The sequence below is a fragment of the Bos javanicus genome, chromosome 7 (genome assembly GCF_032452875.1).
Source record: "Bos javanicus breed banteng chromosome 7, ARS-OSU_banteng_1.0, whole genome shotgun sequence".
Classification (NCBI taxonomy): Eukaryota; Metazoa; Chordata; class Mammalia; order Artiodactyla; family Bovidae; genus Bos; species Bos javanicus.
Genome location: NC_083874.1, coordinates 34,822,071 through 34,838,598, shown reverse-complemented (window position 1 = coordinate 34,838,598; position 16,528 = coordinate 34,822,071). Strand labels below are relative to the sequence as shown.

The window sequence follows — 16,528 nt, the reverse complement described above, 5'->3', positions numbered from 1 at the left end:
AGCAGAGGGGGTTTTCCTGCTCCTTGGAAATCTACATGGTTTCAGATTTTCCCCATTCAAGCAACACCCACTCCCACAAAGAACTTGTTTTGCTAACCAGGTTCTATTTTTTGGTCTCCTTGGCAATGCGGAAAAACAACTTGGCCTTTTACAGAGACTCAGCTGACTTCAAAAATGCCAGGAGTTGCCTCGCAAGGACAAAGGAGACAAAGATGGATGGGGCAGATCTAAGACCCAGAAAAAGTAATGTGTGTATTTAATAACTTTAATTTTACCTACAACACTGCAGCTTTCTCCAGAGCAGGGAGAAACTAGGGTAGGCAGCCTGGGCCTCGCTCAAGCCACGAAACAGTTGTTACTCATTAACCTTGTAGAACATGACATCTGATTCTTCCCTAACACAGGTAACAAATCACTTCTGATATCAGGTGGTTGCCCCAGAAGCCTTCACACTATTTTAAGCCTAGTGCTATGCCCCAGAAATCATTCTGAATGTTATCAATGGTGATCCCAAGGAATTCAAAAACAGTCAAAGAAAGTAATTCAAAATGCTTTCCACTTTGGTTGTCTTGAAAAGATCTTTTTATGAGAAAAACAGAAAAATAAGATTTAGAATGCTTGACTTCTTGCTGATTGTCAGGTTTTACAATTGCTTGTTGAAATTGATAGGATAAAAGAAAGAGATATCTGAGCACCTGAATGTGAGCTGGGGGACAGTGGAGACAAAAGTGAAACTGATGAAATCGATCAGACCTGTGGCAGGGCCCAGCACCTGCAGGGAAGCAGAGAGTCATGGGCTAAACACATGAAAATGCCCCCACCTACTTGAAGGTCTCCTCAGGCACAACACTTTAGATAAGGTGTCTTGAGAGCACTGCAGGGTAACCCAGCAAGACATACACACCCTCCTTATAGCCCTGGGAAAACTCCCATTTGCAGGGGGAATCAAAATTATTGTCCATGAGCTTCAAAACTGCCCTGCCCCTCACCCCCGTCCAGGCTCACAAGGATCATTCCTCCCAGCCGCCTGTAGCTCTGACCAGACAACCATCCCACCATGTTGCTTTCCTGTGCTCTGTCTCCTGCATACCTGATCTACTGATGTCACCAGTCTCCCTTCTTCTCTCACAGTAATCTCCACGTCTTTATCCACTAGGCATGAGGGGGTTCCCTGCCTGTTATGGTCACTCCATCCTCCAGATCACTGACTACAGAGTTCACCTTGCCTCCTTCGTGTCCTTTGCACTCCTTCATGCATGGCATAGACAACCTGGACAGGATCTCCCAAACTCCACTTTCATTTTCCAAGTTATCCCAGATTTGGGCATTGCTCCTATTCCCCTAGACATGTTCCTGTCCATGCCCTCTGCCACCAGTTCCTCTCCACTCTATTCTACCAATCAAACTATGCCCAGATGACTTGGAAAACTGGTAACCCTTAACATCCAATTGTATAGAATCTACGGTGTTAATGAGTGCATTAATGTTCCCAATTTCTTCCCTCTCCTTGATCCAGTTCCCTTCCTTTTGACTCAGCTTGGTCATGAGGCTTGTTTGGCCAATAACACACTCAAGTAAAAAGCCCTTTCATAATTGGTCTGGATTGCTCTCACTCTTCAACAAGTGACACAAGACCCATCATAGGCTGGCCTAATGGATGATAGACATGCAAATCGCTGTGGCCCAGGTCATCCCAGCAGAAGTTATCTTAGATCAATCAAAAGCCCAACACTATTATACAGAGTGAAGTAAGCCAGAAAGAAAAACACCAATACAGTATACTAACGCATATATATGGAATTTAGAAAGATGGTAACAATAACCCAGTGTACGAGACAGCAAAAGAGACACTGATGTATAGATCAGTCTTATGGACTCTGTGGGAGAGGGAAAGGGTGGGATGATTTGGGAGAATGGCATTGAAACATGTATAATATCATGTATGAAACGAGTCACCAGTCCAGGTTTGATGCACAATACTGGATGCTTGGGGCTGGTGCACTGGGACCAGTGCGTTGTAATTGTTGTAATACGCCAAGCGCGACGCTTCGCCCGCAATGCGCTCGAAGATGTCGTTGACAAATGAGTTCATCCAGAGGGAGGGTATGGGGAGGGAGAAGGGAGGAGGGTTCAGGATGGGGAACACAGGTATACCTGTGGCGGATTCATTTCGATATTTGGCAAAACTAATACAATATTGTAAAGTTTAAAAATAAAATTAAAAAAAAAAAAAAAAGCCCAACATTAGACATAGGAATGAGCATAGCTGAGGCCAAAATAACTCAACCAAACCCAGACTATCTTATCAACCTTCAGACTAAATAAATGCTTACTGTTTTAAGCCTCTGATACGTGGGCTGGTTTGTTATGAGGCATTATTGTTGCAACAGACAGCCAATATGGCCATACACAACACAAGCCATTTCAGAGAATATCTAGCACCTTCTTTGTCAGAATTGAAACTTCCCCTTTGTGTCACAACCATCTGTGGAATTTGCATATTCCTGGGGTAGCAGATAAAGTAGGTCAGATCTTTTCATACAGAAAACCATGACTTCACACTGGATGAAAGGAGAAGACTGCTGGTAATTTAGGAGATGGTCAGGGACAGGGAGACCTGGCATACTGTGGTCCTTGGGGTTGCAAAGAGTCACACACTTGGTGACTAAACAAATGAAACCGGTAAGTCAGTGGTGAGTAGGTTCCCTCACAGCCAGCTGGAACTGGTGACAGAGGGTATTTGCTTCAGTAACAGTTGAGGTTTCACAGTCTAGATTCTCAGAACAGGGGAAGGAACACTAAAATGTGCATCTGGAACTTTCCCTTATACTGACCCACCGCTTCCCAAATGGTCTAGTTCTTGCAGGATTTGTTTGTTTTGTGTCTCATATCTGTGTGCATGTGGGGAGGGGGAGTATCCAAGGGAGAATGTGGGAGCCATAGGAGAAGTCTTCGGGATACAGTGAAGGGATTTTGTGAGGATTTTGGAGAAGGGAAGAAACTAATTAGTACTTTGAAGTATCCCATACTATTTGTGCTTTCTCTTTCCAACTTGAATATGAATTCTTGAGAGCAGGTTCCCAATCCAATACTCTCTTGAAGTGGCAGTAGAAACAATGGAAATAAAACTATATTGCAAATCATGAACTCTGTGATTAGAGAAGTGACTTAATCTCTGTCTTCTGGTATTAGATAGAAATCATGATGTTGTGTTATATAATCAAAAATGATAGATAAGGCAGATAAGTGATAGATGGATAGAATAGCTAAATCAGCTGAATGTAACCTCCTTGCTCTAAGTCACAGCTTGTGTTACCCCAGACTGTAATTCTCTATTATACTACTACTTTTTTCTTCTTCATAGTGTTTTATCATCTAAAATTATTTTATACATTTATTCACATGTTTATTTTATCCCAGTAAATAAATTTGAGTTGAGTTCTCCCAACTCAAATATAAGCTCCACAATGGTAAGGTCTCCATGAGAGGAGGGACCCTATGAGGGTTTACTTCTTTACTACTGCATCTCCAGGTTTTAGAAGCTGTTATGTATGTGATAGTTACTCAAAAAATAATAATTGGAAAGACGGAGGGAAGGAGGAAGGAAGAAAGAAAAAAAGGAGGGAGAAGATGAATAAATGCATGGATACTTTATCTTTAGGACTACCTGACTCATATCAAGACCATAAAATAATCAATTTAGCCCTTCTGCACATATTTCCCTGTCTGCATAATAAAAGACTTGAGTAACATGATTTTTATGGATGCTTTTTAAATTCTATGATAATTAGCAGACTACCTTTCTGGCTGCAAGTTCTCCTCCAAGAAAGCATAATCTCTACCAGACATACTCTCAGAATTAAATAGTTACAGGAAAGCACCAGGGCTGCCCTGGTGGTTCAGCTGGTAAAGAATCCGCCTGTGATGCGGGAGACCTGGGTTCAATCCCTGGATTGGGAAGATCTCCTGGAGAAGGGAATGGCTACCCAGTTCAGTATTTTGGTCTGGAGAGTTCCACAGACTGTATAGTCCATGGGGTTGAAAGAGTCAGACATGACTGAGCAACTTGGACTTTCACTTTCACATGAATATGTTGAAAAGCCCTAGTTCAATCTTCAAGGCACTATGGTTGTATGTTTAAGTTTGCTGCAGACAAGTCAGCTGAAATTGCAAAATCCTGATTTAAAAATATCCCTCTGCCAACATTAATCTTGAATATGAGAATCACATGCCTCTGGACAGAGCCTAAAGAAACATTCTATATATCCAGAGGCCTCAACTCCCACAAGGCAGGCCCTGCTATGAGCTCCAGCCATAACTGTAGTAGTACAAAATGCTCCATGGTCTATAGAATGATCATATTGCTTTGAATTTTTCTGTAGGTTTCCTTAGAATAAAGCACAAATGAAGACCCAAATTGAAATTAGTGAAAAGTTCCCAATCTCTTGATTCATTTTCATCTCAGTAGTTGTTTTAGTCTGGGCTCTTTTGTCTGTAAGTTACAGGAAACCTCCCAGCAAGGTTCTTTTAAAGAGGACATTTGTATAATGGTGCAATGTTATCTCAGGGCAGAGATACACCTGAACCCAATAGGGGTAAAACTGTTGACTAAGAGCCAGCCAGAACATGGCTAACGTGTTGTTGGTCTTTCAGACACTCCTCTGCTCTGTCCATCAGCCTCAGATTCTTCTTCCTTTGTTATTGTTCAGTCACTCACTTGTGTCTAACTCTTTGCCACCCCATGGACTGCAGTACGCCAGGCTTCTCTGTCCTTCACCACTTCCCAGAGCTGTTCAAACTCATGTCCATTGAGTCTGTCCATCAACCTCAGACTCCTCTTCCTACAGATCTGATTTTTACCTTCACCATATCTGCAGCCACCATCCAGCCCCCAAGTTTACACTATCTGAGTTCAAGCCACATGCAGAGGTTGAGAAAAACCTCTCCATTCCAAACTCGTGGAAAAGAGACTCTGTTGGCCCAGATTGGGCCAAGAGACTTCTTTTGTTCAAATTAACTCTGATCTAGTGAGCAATCCTACGGTGCAAACATGATTGTGAATGATTCATCTGAGAGTCAAAGGGGGCAGGCCACGGAAAAATAAGGTCAGTGTTAAGACACTCCATAGGGAGGTTAACATAACATACCAAAAAGGACTCTATGAAAAAGGAGGCTCTGGTCATTAAAGGCTAAGAGATTGCCATAATTAGGACTATTCCCAACAGAGATTATGGGAACAAAGGCAGCTATACCACTAATATATACACAAATGTATTACCTTACAATTTTGTATATCAAGTCCAATATGGATCTTAATGTGCTAAAATTACGGTGTCAGCAGGGATTTGTTTCCTCTGGAGACTCTCAGAGAGAAGATATTTTCTTTCCTTTTCCATCTTCTAAGGGCTCCCCATATCCCTTGGCTCATAGCTCCCTCCTCTTTCTTCAGAGTCAGCAAGGTTGCATCTCCCTGATCATCTTCCACTACCACATCTCTTTCTCTGACCACAGTTGGAGAGTCTCTGATTTTTAAGACCCATGTGATTAGACTGGGCCCACTCAGGCAGTTCAGGATAATTTCCCATCTCAAGGACTTGATATTAATCCCATCTGCCAATTTCCTTTTCCCATCTAAGGTAACATATTCACCAATTTAAGGGATCATGATGTGGACACATTTAGGGAATCATTATTCTGTCTATCACAGACGGATTTTTGAAATTAAAAGATAGTTACAGTTCTCTTTTTCAAGCATTTTTTTCTCATTTGCCTAAATCTCAATTATTTTTCAACTTTTCAGCAGTCATTTCATAATGGAAATACATAATCCATTGATATGAAAATGTGAAGTTTTCAGCCTTACCTACAAAGGCCATATCAAAATTTGATTTGATTATTATCCAATGTCTGCAATCACCAGTTCTATTTTAAAAAAAGCAGAAGTAACACATTTTGAAACTCACCTAATTCTCAAACATGCTAAATTTCTCATTTCACTTAATTTTACTATGAATAAAACAATAATAAATAAGTTGTCCAAAGGTCAAACAAACAATAAGAGTGGAGCCAAGATTCAAATTCAAATCCCTGTCCAACGCCAGGGGTCCTATTCTTTCCTTTATATCAGACAGTCATTAAAGAATAAAACCTCATCCTTAGATGGACTTATAATGTGTGCTTTCCCATAATCAGAAATAATAACCACTCCATTAAGCATATTAATCATTCCATTAATAAGCAAATACTCTAGCAGTGTTGGACCTGGAGACTTCAGGTTGACTTCTGAGCAGAGCCTCAGTGAGTGGGGCTGAGAAGATTCTGAGGATGGCAAGCACCTTGCAAATAACTGCTTTTATTACTTGTTTATCATGCTTTAGGCTTTCTTTCTAATCCATTCCAATTACTTAGAAATAGACATGGATATGGGGAAGTGAAAGAAAAACAAGTGTGCCTCAATATCTTTATCCTTAAAATGGACAAAACCAAAGGCATTTAAGTAACCCCAAATGAATGTTGGGAGATTGTATTAGTTAATACATGCAAAGCACTTAGAACAGTGCCTAGCATACAGGAAGCATCATCATCCTTACCACCATCATCACCAGCATCACTATTACAACCATCATCCATGTCATTATCATCATCATCATCATCATCATCTTCATCAAAATTTCAGTCTTAAGGTTATCTTCAGATTTTAGTCAAAATTAGAGTAAAAAGAACTGAAAGAACTCCAGAGTATGAGCTAGATAAAACACCTCCTTGTATTTCTGATCTTCTTTGGTATCAAATATAGATATTTGTTAAACAATGACCACTTTCTTACTGGATTTTAGTTACTATGTTTTAATTACAGGCTTTCATGCCTTCATGCTATTTCTTTCGCTTAGTATTCCAAGAAAGTCTGAATCCCAGGATATCCATTTTAAGTTTATATGTGCTTAATTTCTTTTAAAATAAAATGGCATCTTAGAAGCTTCTCTGTATGGTCCAGTGGTTAAGAACTTGCCTAACAGTGAAGGCGACATTGGCTCTATCCTTGGTCTGGGAAAATCCCACGTGTGTAGAGCAGCTAAGCCTATGCATCCTAGCTACTGAGCCCACAAGCTGCAGCTACTGAAGGCTGTGCACCTAGAGCCTGCGCTCTGCAATAAGAGAAGCCACCGCAATGAGAAGCCCACACACCACAATGAACCCCCACTCCTCGTAACTAGAGAAAAGCCTACATAAAGCAATGAAGATCTGGCACAGCAAATAACAATAATAATAAATAAATCTTTAAAAACTAAGGTCAAATGACATCTTAAGCTTCATTTCTGGGAACATCTTAGGTACAGTTCGGCCTTCTTTGTAAGCAGGTAATACAAAACATGTCATGCCACTTAAACTGTCATCCAAACTATTTTCTTTTAACAAAAGTTGATTTGCTGCTGCTGCTGCTGCTGCTAAGTCACTTCAGTCGCGTCTGACTCTGTGCAACCCCATAGGTGGCAGCCCACCAGGCTCCCCTGTCCCTGGGATTCTCCAGGCAAGAACACTGGAGTGGGTTGCCATTTCCTTCTCCCATGCATGAAAGTGAAGTCACTCAGTCGTGTCCAACTCTTAGCAACCCCATGGACTGCAACCTACCAGGCTCCTCCATCCATGGGATTTTCCAGGCAAGAGCACTGGCATGGTTTGCCATTGCCTTCTCCGGTTGATTCACTATTTTCACTGAAAACATGTTTGAATATCTGCTTGTCCCATCTCTTCCAGACACTCTTTACTGCTTTAACTTCTATCCCAAATGTTCTCTTTGAACATTTTGTTTGTGCTTTTATTTTATGCCCCTCATTGTCTCCCACTGTCTCCAATTCTTCCTAGTATTTTTTTGGACACTTAGGGCCAACTGTTCCCCTGCTTCTCTGCTTGAGTTCTCCATCTCTCCCCTCAGTGGAGCTCCCCCTGCTGCTCTCAGAAACTTCCTGAGTCTCTCCTCCTCCCTCCTGCAGGTTTCCCTCTCCTTCACGCTGACTCCCTCTGCTCCTTCTTATTCCATTTGCCACTTTCCTCACTTCTCCTTGATCTGTAAACAGGAAGAGATTTGCTAGAGCTGCTCATCAACCTTCTTCTTGTCAGCACACATTTCTTTGCTTCAACAGAGTTGCAGCAATTTCAACCTTCTTTTTCCACCAGCGCCTCATAATTTTCATCCTGCTGTGCCACTTCCCACTTTCTCCTCTGCAAGGCTCCAACATCAGCATATGGTCTCACTTCCCCTCCATTTCCATCTCTTTATCTCTGTTCCTTCTCTAAGAGCTCCCCAATGCCTCTCCCAACCTAAAGTCTGCAAAAAAAAAAAAAAAAATACTATCTTCTAGGCTTATAATGTAATTCATTTCCTCGTGGCTTGCTACATGAGCAAAGTACTTCTTAAAATGTATGCAACTTGAGAAAAGAGACCGAAAGTCAGGTGTTGACTATGGAAACATGGGAGGCTAACATTCAGAGCTAGGAGGATACATGATGTAATAAACAGTGCATGGAGGTTCAGGCTGAAACTCAGTACTTAAGACTGATTCTACTTCTAACTCTTTATTTAAATAAAATGATTTATTTACACTCTCTGGCCTAAGGAGATTTCCAAAACATGATAGTCAAATTGCTATCCATTGTTCCAATCATCTTTGCTGCATAGCAAACTACTCTAAATTCAGTAACATAAAACAGCAACCATACTACCATGCTTATGGGTTCTGTGGGTCAAGAACTGGAAAGAACACAGTGGGATAGCTCTTCTCTACTCCATAATATCTGGGCCTTCCACAAGGAGACCGAAATGGCTGGAGCTAGAACACTGGAGAATGGAAGATCCACTTTCAAGACGACATCTTCATTTACAAGTTTGGCTGCCTCTCCATGTGGCTTGGACTTACAACAATGGCCTCAGGAAAGTTGAATTTCTTATAGGAGACAGGGAACTCCAAAAGGTGATGATCCTGATCAACCAGGGAGAAGGTGCACGATATCATGTGACCTAACCTTGGAAGTCATAGTGTCCCTTCCACTGTATTCTACTGAGTGAAGTGGTTCCCAGCTTGCTTAAATTCAAAGGAGGATTGGACCTTACCTCTGGGTGAGGGAAGTAGTAACTTCATACTGTAGAAGAACATGGTGGTTGAGAGTTATTATGGTGACCATCCTGGAAATACAACATGACACATCCATACATTCCCTTCTAGCTCTAAAAATCTAAAAACTTTAAGTTTTATTTAGACCCTCAGTGGATGTTCAATTAAAATTTACCTTCTGCTTCCAGAAGGCAAACTGAAAAACATGGAATATAGTTTTTATATATATATATATACAACACAAGAAGACAAAGTAAAACCATTCTTTAAGCATCAAGGTGTGTGACACAGTCTGAAGACTCATAAATTGTTAATGGGAATTCTAACAAGGGAGATGTTGTTGAAAGGTAGAGGGGTCTCAGACAGCATCTTAGAGTGAACCTAAATTTAATGATGGGCTCGATAAAGGACAGAAATGGTATGGACCTAACAGAAGCAGAAGATATTAAGAAGAAATGCACAAAAAAGATCTTCATGACCCAAATAATCATGATGGTATGATCACTCACCTAGAGCCACACATCCTGGAATGTGAAGTCAAGTGGGCCTTAGAAAGCATCACTACGAACAAAGCTAGTGGAGGTGATGGAATTCCAGTTGACCTATTTCAAATCCTGAAAAATGATTGTGTGAAAGTGCCACACTCAATATACCAGCACATTTGGAAAACTCAGCAGTGGCCACAGGACTGGAAAAGGTCAGTTTTCATTCCAATCTCAAAGAAAGGCAATGCCAAAGAATGCTCAAACTACCGCACAATTGCACTCATCTCACACTCTAGTAAAGTAATGCTCAAAATTCTCCAAGCCAGGCTTCAGCAATATGTGAACCATGAACTTCCAGATGTTCAAGCTGGTTTTAGAAAAGGCAGAGGAACCAAAAACCAAATTGCCAACATCCTCTGGATCATCGAAAAAGCGAGAGTTCCAGAAAAACATCTATTTCTGCTTTATTGACTATGCCAAAGCCTTTGACTGTGGGGATCACAATAAACTGTGGAAAATTCTGAAAGAGATGGGAATACCAGACCACCTGACCTGCCTCTTGAGAAACCTATATGCAGGTCAGGAAGCAACAGTTAGAACTGGACATGGAACAACAGACTGGTTCCCAATATGAAAAGGAGTACGTCAAGGCTGTCACCCTGCTTATTTAACTTCTATGCAGAGTACATCATGAGAAACGCTGGGCTGGAAGAAGCACAAGCTGGAATAAAGATTGCTAGGAGAAATATCAATAATCTCAGATATGCAGATGACACCACCCTTATGGCAGAAAGTGAAGAGGAACTAAAAAGCCTCTTGATGAAAGTGAAAGAGGAGAGTGAAAAAGTTGGCTTAAAGCTCAACATTCTGAAAACTAGATCATGGCATCTGGTCCCATCACTTCATGGGATATAGATGGGGAAACAGTGGAAACAGTGTCAGACTTTATTTTGGGGGGGCTCCAAAATCACTGCAGATTGCCGGGAGCTGGTATAAGGACCTCCACCCATGGCAAAGGTCATGAGGAAGGAGGCTCAACGTAACGCAAAGGCAGGATTGAACCTCAGGAGTCCCCCTGGAAATTCTCGAGCATCTACCCCCAAAATAGAGTCTGCCTACTTTACTACTTTGTGGTCTCCCCTACACCTCTGACTTTAAGGGGGGCTGTCCCCCACCACCTCTTTCGGAGAAGGAGTTAACTTAGAGCTCCAGTTAATAATAATTCCTGGGCGTGATAGGAGTGTCTTAACCTACAAACTCCTCTGAAGGTTCTCTAGCCTGCCTGACAGGCTTGTCCGGCCACATGTGATTGCTCACAGCCTCCCAACCGTAAGAGGCACGAGATGCTTTAAACCTTCTAAAAACAGGTTTTTTAGAGAAATTAGAAAACTATTAGCATAAGTATAGTGGGCTGATAAGAAATTGTATTGGTGAAGGGTTTTTCATTTGTTGAGCCAATGTTTACTGCTAAGTCTCCACATCTCCTGCCCTTATACACATTAATGAATATATAGAAGAAATAAGTATTAACCTTTGATATTAATCACGTTAGACCTTAGGCTAAGCAAATTCTTTCCTTAATTAAAACCCACTACACCCTCACCCTATAGGAATGTAACTTTATCTGGCACCTTCAGAAGGTGGCATCTGTTTCAAAAATAATCACCCCTGGAGAAATAAGTATTCTGGTTGACTGACTGCTGTCACAAGGAGAGGGTCATAAATTGTCAGCAGGCCCCCCTGGCCAGAAGATGATGTAACACCCCTAAGACCTCTGTATACATTTGTATGAAGCACCTGACTTTAATAAAAGTCAGGACTGCTGACCCCGTGTGACTTTTGTATAACATCTCAGTGTATAAAAACAGACCCTGGAAAAATAAAAAATGGATCAGTTCCTCGAAAGACTGGTCTCCTCATGTCGTTCTTTCTCTGACCTTCTAGCTGAATCATCTGGAACATGGAGGCTCGTCGAGCCTACTAATTATGCCTGGGCTTCTAAGATCTGACCAGGGAGGCCTTAGTGTCTCCTCTCCTTCGGGAGAACGGGAGGATGCCTACGGCCTACATAGGTGACATAAATTCCTTGCCTTGGAATTGTACTAGCTTTCCACGTAAACCAAGTTATTCAGCCTCTTTTCTCCACTGAATTTTCCTACTGAGCTATCCTCATTCTATTACTCTTTATATCTCTAATTAATATTTAATTAAAGCTATCGTATCCTGATCACCGAAGCCGTCTCTCCTTGGAATTTCCCTGGATCCACCGGGGCTGGACCCAAGCAGCAGATGGTGACTGCAGCCATGAAATTAAAAGACACTTACTCCTTGGAAGAAAATTATGACCATCCTAGATAGCATATTGAAAAGCAGAGACATTACTTTGCCAACAAAAGTCCGTCTAGTCGAGGCTATGGCTTTTCCTGTGGTGATGTATGGATGTGAGAGTTGGACTGTGAAGAAAGCTAAGCCCTGAAGAATTGATGCTTTTGAACTGTGGTGTTGGAGAAGACTCTTGAGAGTCCCTTGGACTGCAAGGAGATCCAACCAGTCCATTCTGAAGGAGATCAACCCTGGGATTTCTTTGGAAGGAATGATACTAAAGCTGAAACTCCAGTACTTTGGCCACCTCATGCGAAGAGTTGACTCATTGGAAAAGACTCTAATGTTGGGAGGGTTTGGGGGCAGGAGGAAAAGGGGACGACAGAGGATGAGATGGCTGGATGGCATCACTGACTAGATGGACATGAGTTTGAGTGAACTCTGGGAGATGGTGATGGACAGGGAGGCCTGGCATGCTGCAATTCATGGGGTCACAAAGAGTCGGACACGACTGAGCGACTGAACTGAACTGAACTGAATTACTCACATTACCTCATTTAACCCTTATAATAATCCTGAACAACAAATATCACACTTCCTATTTTATAGATCATGAAGTTGAGCCTCATAGAGGTTAAAGAAACTTCCCCAAGGTTCCATGGCCAGTTATCCCAGTCTCAATGACACACTAGAAGATGGAGCACTAGATTGAACTGGATTTGAAGGTGGACTCCCCATATAGGATTTTCTATGACTGAATGCAACATAGTCAATTCTTAGCTTTGGGACAATACAAATAAAGAGAAAATGTGGGAAGAACCAGGATAAATAAGAGGGGCAGTGGCAGGGGTTGGAGGTCAGGGGACATTGCTTGAGCTACTCAAAGAGAGTTGCTCCTGGGTTGCAGCAAATCCTCAGTTCTATCCACTGCAACAATGTCCATGTGTAACAGTGAAGTTACCTTAGTTAATCAGAGAAAGAGGACATTTATATATCCTGGCATTTGCCAGTCTCTATGAAGCCTCCCAAATATAGACTATTCTGCCTAATCTTGTTGATCACTTATGTCAATTGAGTATAAAGACCTGGTTCCTGGCTATTGTCATGCAAACTAGCATGACCCTTTAGCATTTCATGTTTACAAAATATTTGCCAATAATTTAGCAATACTAAATACACAAAGAGAAGTGTGTTTACATTCACAAAGAGAAGCGGCTAACAACCAGTATGATTTTCACTTGCCAAATGAAGACATTGGGCATTAAAGATGGGCATTAAAGCTAAAAGTTCAAGGTTTTCATTAAATCCCTGGAGCCACACAAACTCCCCCATCATTCCACTTTTTTAATCATTTAAAATGTTGAGCACTCATGCGATTCTTTAAAATTTTATAACACCATGCATTTTTGCCTTTGGTTTTAATTCTGTCATATTTTTAAGATTTCTGCAGTTAGAGATCAAGAATCCGAATTCTGGGGGGAGGAGCTAAGATGGCAGAGGAGTAGGACGGGGAGAACACTTTCTCCCCACAAATTTATCAAAAGAACATTTAAACGCCGAGTAAATTCCACAAAACAACTTCTGAATGCCGGCAGAGGACATCAGGCACCCAGAAAAGCAACCCAAGTCTTCGAAAGGAGGTATGAAAAAATATAAAAGACAAAAAAAGAGACAAAAGAGAGAGGGACGGAGTTCCATCCTGGGAAGTGAGTCTTAAAAAGAAAGAAGTTTCCAAAAACCAGGAAACCTTCTCACTGCCAAATCTGTGCGGAGCCTTGGAAGCACAGAGGGCAACATAACAGGGAGGAAAAATAAATAAACAATTAAAACCTGCAGATTGTGAGCCCTACGGTAACTCCCCCAGTGGAGAAGCAGCGCAGACGCCTGCACACACCATTAGCAAGCGGGGGCTGGGCAGGGAGGCATAGCTCGGGCTGCATCGCTTAGAGTAAGGATCTGGCCTGAACCCCGAGCGCTATCTGAGCAAAATAATTTGGGCTAGCAAACCAGACTGCGGGATATCTACTACGCAAAAAGCCAGCCCTAACCTAAGACACCGCCAGGCCCGCGCACAGAACAAAGGACTGAACAGAGATAGCAGGCTGCAGACCATCCCCCTCCGGTGACAGGCAGCCAGAGCCAGAAGGGGACAATCGCAGCCCCAGAGAAACATTATTTATAAAACTGTAAGCAGGCTTCTTTGCTAACTAAGACTTCTTGGGGGTCTGGACGGTCAACATCCACCTGAGAAGATGCGCCGGTTGTACACCTAGATAACTGAGCAGGGGAGAGGGGATAAGTCGCAGCAATCGCACTCGCCGAACACCTCATCACCGAGCTGCTCGGACCTGGGAAGGGCACAAAACCAGGCCCAACCGAGTCTGCGCCTCTGAGGACTACCCGAGCGCCTGAACCTGAGCAGCTTGGACCTGGGAGGTGCAAGCAGCCCAGGGCCGGCCACGGATGGTTCCCGGCGGAGCAACCTAGAGCCTGAGCAGTGTGGGCAGGGAGGCTACACGCACAGTGAGCGGGGGCAGACCCAGTGTGGCTGAGGCACTGCAAGCACACGCCAGTGTTATTTGTTTGCAGCTTCCCTCCCTCCCCACAGCGTGACTGAACAAGTGAGCCTAAAAATAAAAAAAAAAATAGTGTCCTCCACCGTCCCCTTTGTGTCAGGGCAGAAACCAGACACTGAAGAGACCAGCAAACAGAAGAAGTTATAACAGAGGGAAACGCCTCGGAGATTAAAACCCTGTGGTTACTACAGACTACATAGGAAGGGGCCTATAGATCTTGAGAAATATAAGTCGGACCAAGGAACTAGCCAAAAATGAACTGAACCCACAATATCGACACCAAAACCGGAGAAAGTCCTAGATATATTTTTACGATCATTCTTTCTTTCTTTTTTTTTTAATTTTTTAAAAAATTTTATGTCCTCTATTTTTCCTTTAATTTTCACTTTTATAACCTACTATTACTTTGCAAAAAAAAAAAAGAGACCCTTTTTTTAAAGCAAACTTCATATATATATATATTTTTATAATTTTTTTGACCTTTTTTTTTTTCCTCTTTTCTTTAACATTGTATTTTTGAAATTCCAAACTCTACTCTAGACTTTTAATTTTACCTTTTTGGTATTTGTTATCAATTTGGTACCAATATATATTTTTTTAATATAATTTTTGTGACTTTTTTTTTCTCTCTTTCTTTCTCTTCTTCTTTTATATAACATTGTATACCTGAAATTCCAAACTCAACTCTAGATTTTTAATTTATGCTTTTTGGTATTTGTTATCAATTTTGTACCTATATTTTCTTTATAATTTTTGTGACTTTGTTTGTTTTTGTTTGTTTGTTTTTTCCTCTCTTTCTTTTCCTTCTTTTCCTTAACATTATATTTTTGAAATTCCAAACTCTACTCTAGATTTTTAATTTTTGCTTTTATGTGTTTGTTACCAATTTTGTACCTTTAAGAACCCAATCTTCAGTACCCATTTTTCACTAGGGAGCGAGATTACTGGCTTGACTGCTCTCTCTCCCTTTGGACTCTCCTTTTTCTCCACCAGGTCGCCTGTGTCTCCTCCCTAACCCCTCTCTACTCTACCCAACTCTGTGAATTTCTGTGTGTTCCAGACGGTGGAGAACACTTAGGGAACTGATTACTGGCTGGATCTGTCTCCCTCCTTTTCATTCCCTCCTTTTATCCTCCTGGCCACCTCTGCCTCTTTCCTCCTTCTTCTCTTCTCTGTATAACTCCATGAACATCTCTGAATGGTCCAGTTGTGGAGTACACATAAGGAAGTGATTACTGGCTAGCCCACTCTCTCCTCTACTGATTCCACCTCATCTCATCCGGGTCACCTCTAACTCCCTCCTCCCTCTTCTCTCCTCCATGTAATGCTGTGAACCTCTCTGGGTGACCCTCACGGCGGAGAAACTTTTCATCTTTAACGTAGATATTTTATCAATGGTGCTGTATAGAAGGAGAAGTTTTGAAACTACTGTAAAAATAAGACTGATAACTGGAAGCAGGAGGCTTAAGTCCAAACCCTGACTCCAGGGAACTCCTGACTCCAGGGAACATTAATTGACAGGAGCTCATCAAACGCCTCCATACCTACACTGAAACAAAGCACCACACAAGGGGCACTAAGTTCCAGGGCAAGACATACCAAACAAATTCTCCAGCAACAAAGGAACACAGCCCTGAGCTCCAAGATACAGGCTGCCCAAAGTCACCCCAAAACCATAGACATCTCATAACTCATTACTGGACACTTCATTGCACTCCAGAGAGAAGAAATACAGCTCCACCCACCAGAACATGGACACAAGCTTCCCTAACCAAGAAACCTTGACAAGCCACCTGTATAAACCCACACACAGTGAGGAAACGCCACAATAAAGAGAACTCCACAAACTGCCAGAATACAGAAAGGACACCCCAAACCCAGCAATTTAAACAAGATGAAGAGACAGAGGAATATCCAGCAGATAAAGGAACAGGAAAAATGCCCACCAAACCAAACAAAAGAGGAAGAGATAGGGAATCTACCTGATAAAGAATTCCAAATAATGATAGTGAAATTGATCCAAAATCTTGAAATC

General features: G+C 41.9%; 1 long non-coding RNA gene across 6 annotated transcripts in view; it reads right to left on the bottom strand.

The window, feature by feature from the left end:
* Positions 1–16,528, bottom strand: part of LOC133251040 (uncharacterized) — a 911,217-nt gene that overhangs the window by 873,870 nt on the left and 20,819 nt on the right. The window contains exon 1 of one of the 6 annotated variants that reach the window (XR_009737497.1): positions 696–1,498. The exons of the other annotated variants lie outside the window; for them this stretch is intronic. This is a non-coding gene — a long non-coding RNA (uncharacterized LOC133251040). Of the gene's footprint in view, positions 1–695; positions 1,499–16,528 lie in introns of those variants that run through there. 6 annotated transcript variants of the gene reach the window in all.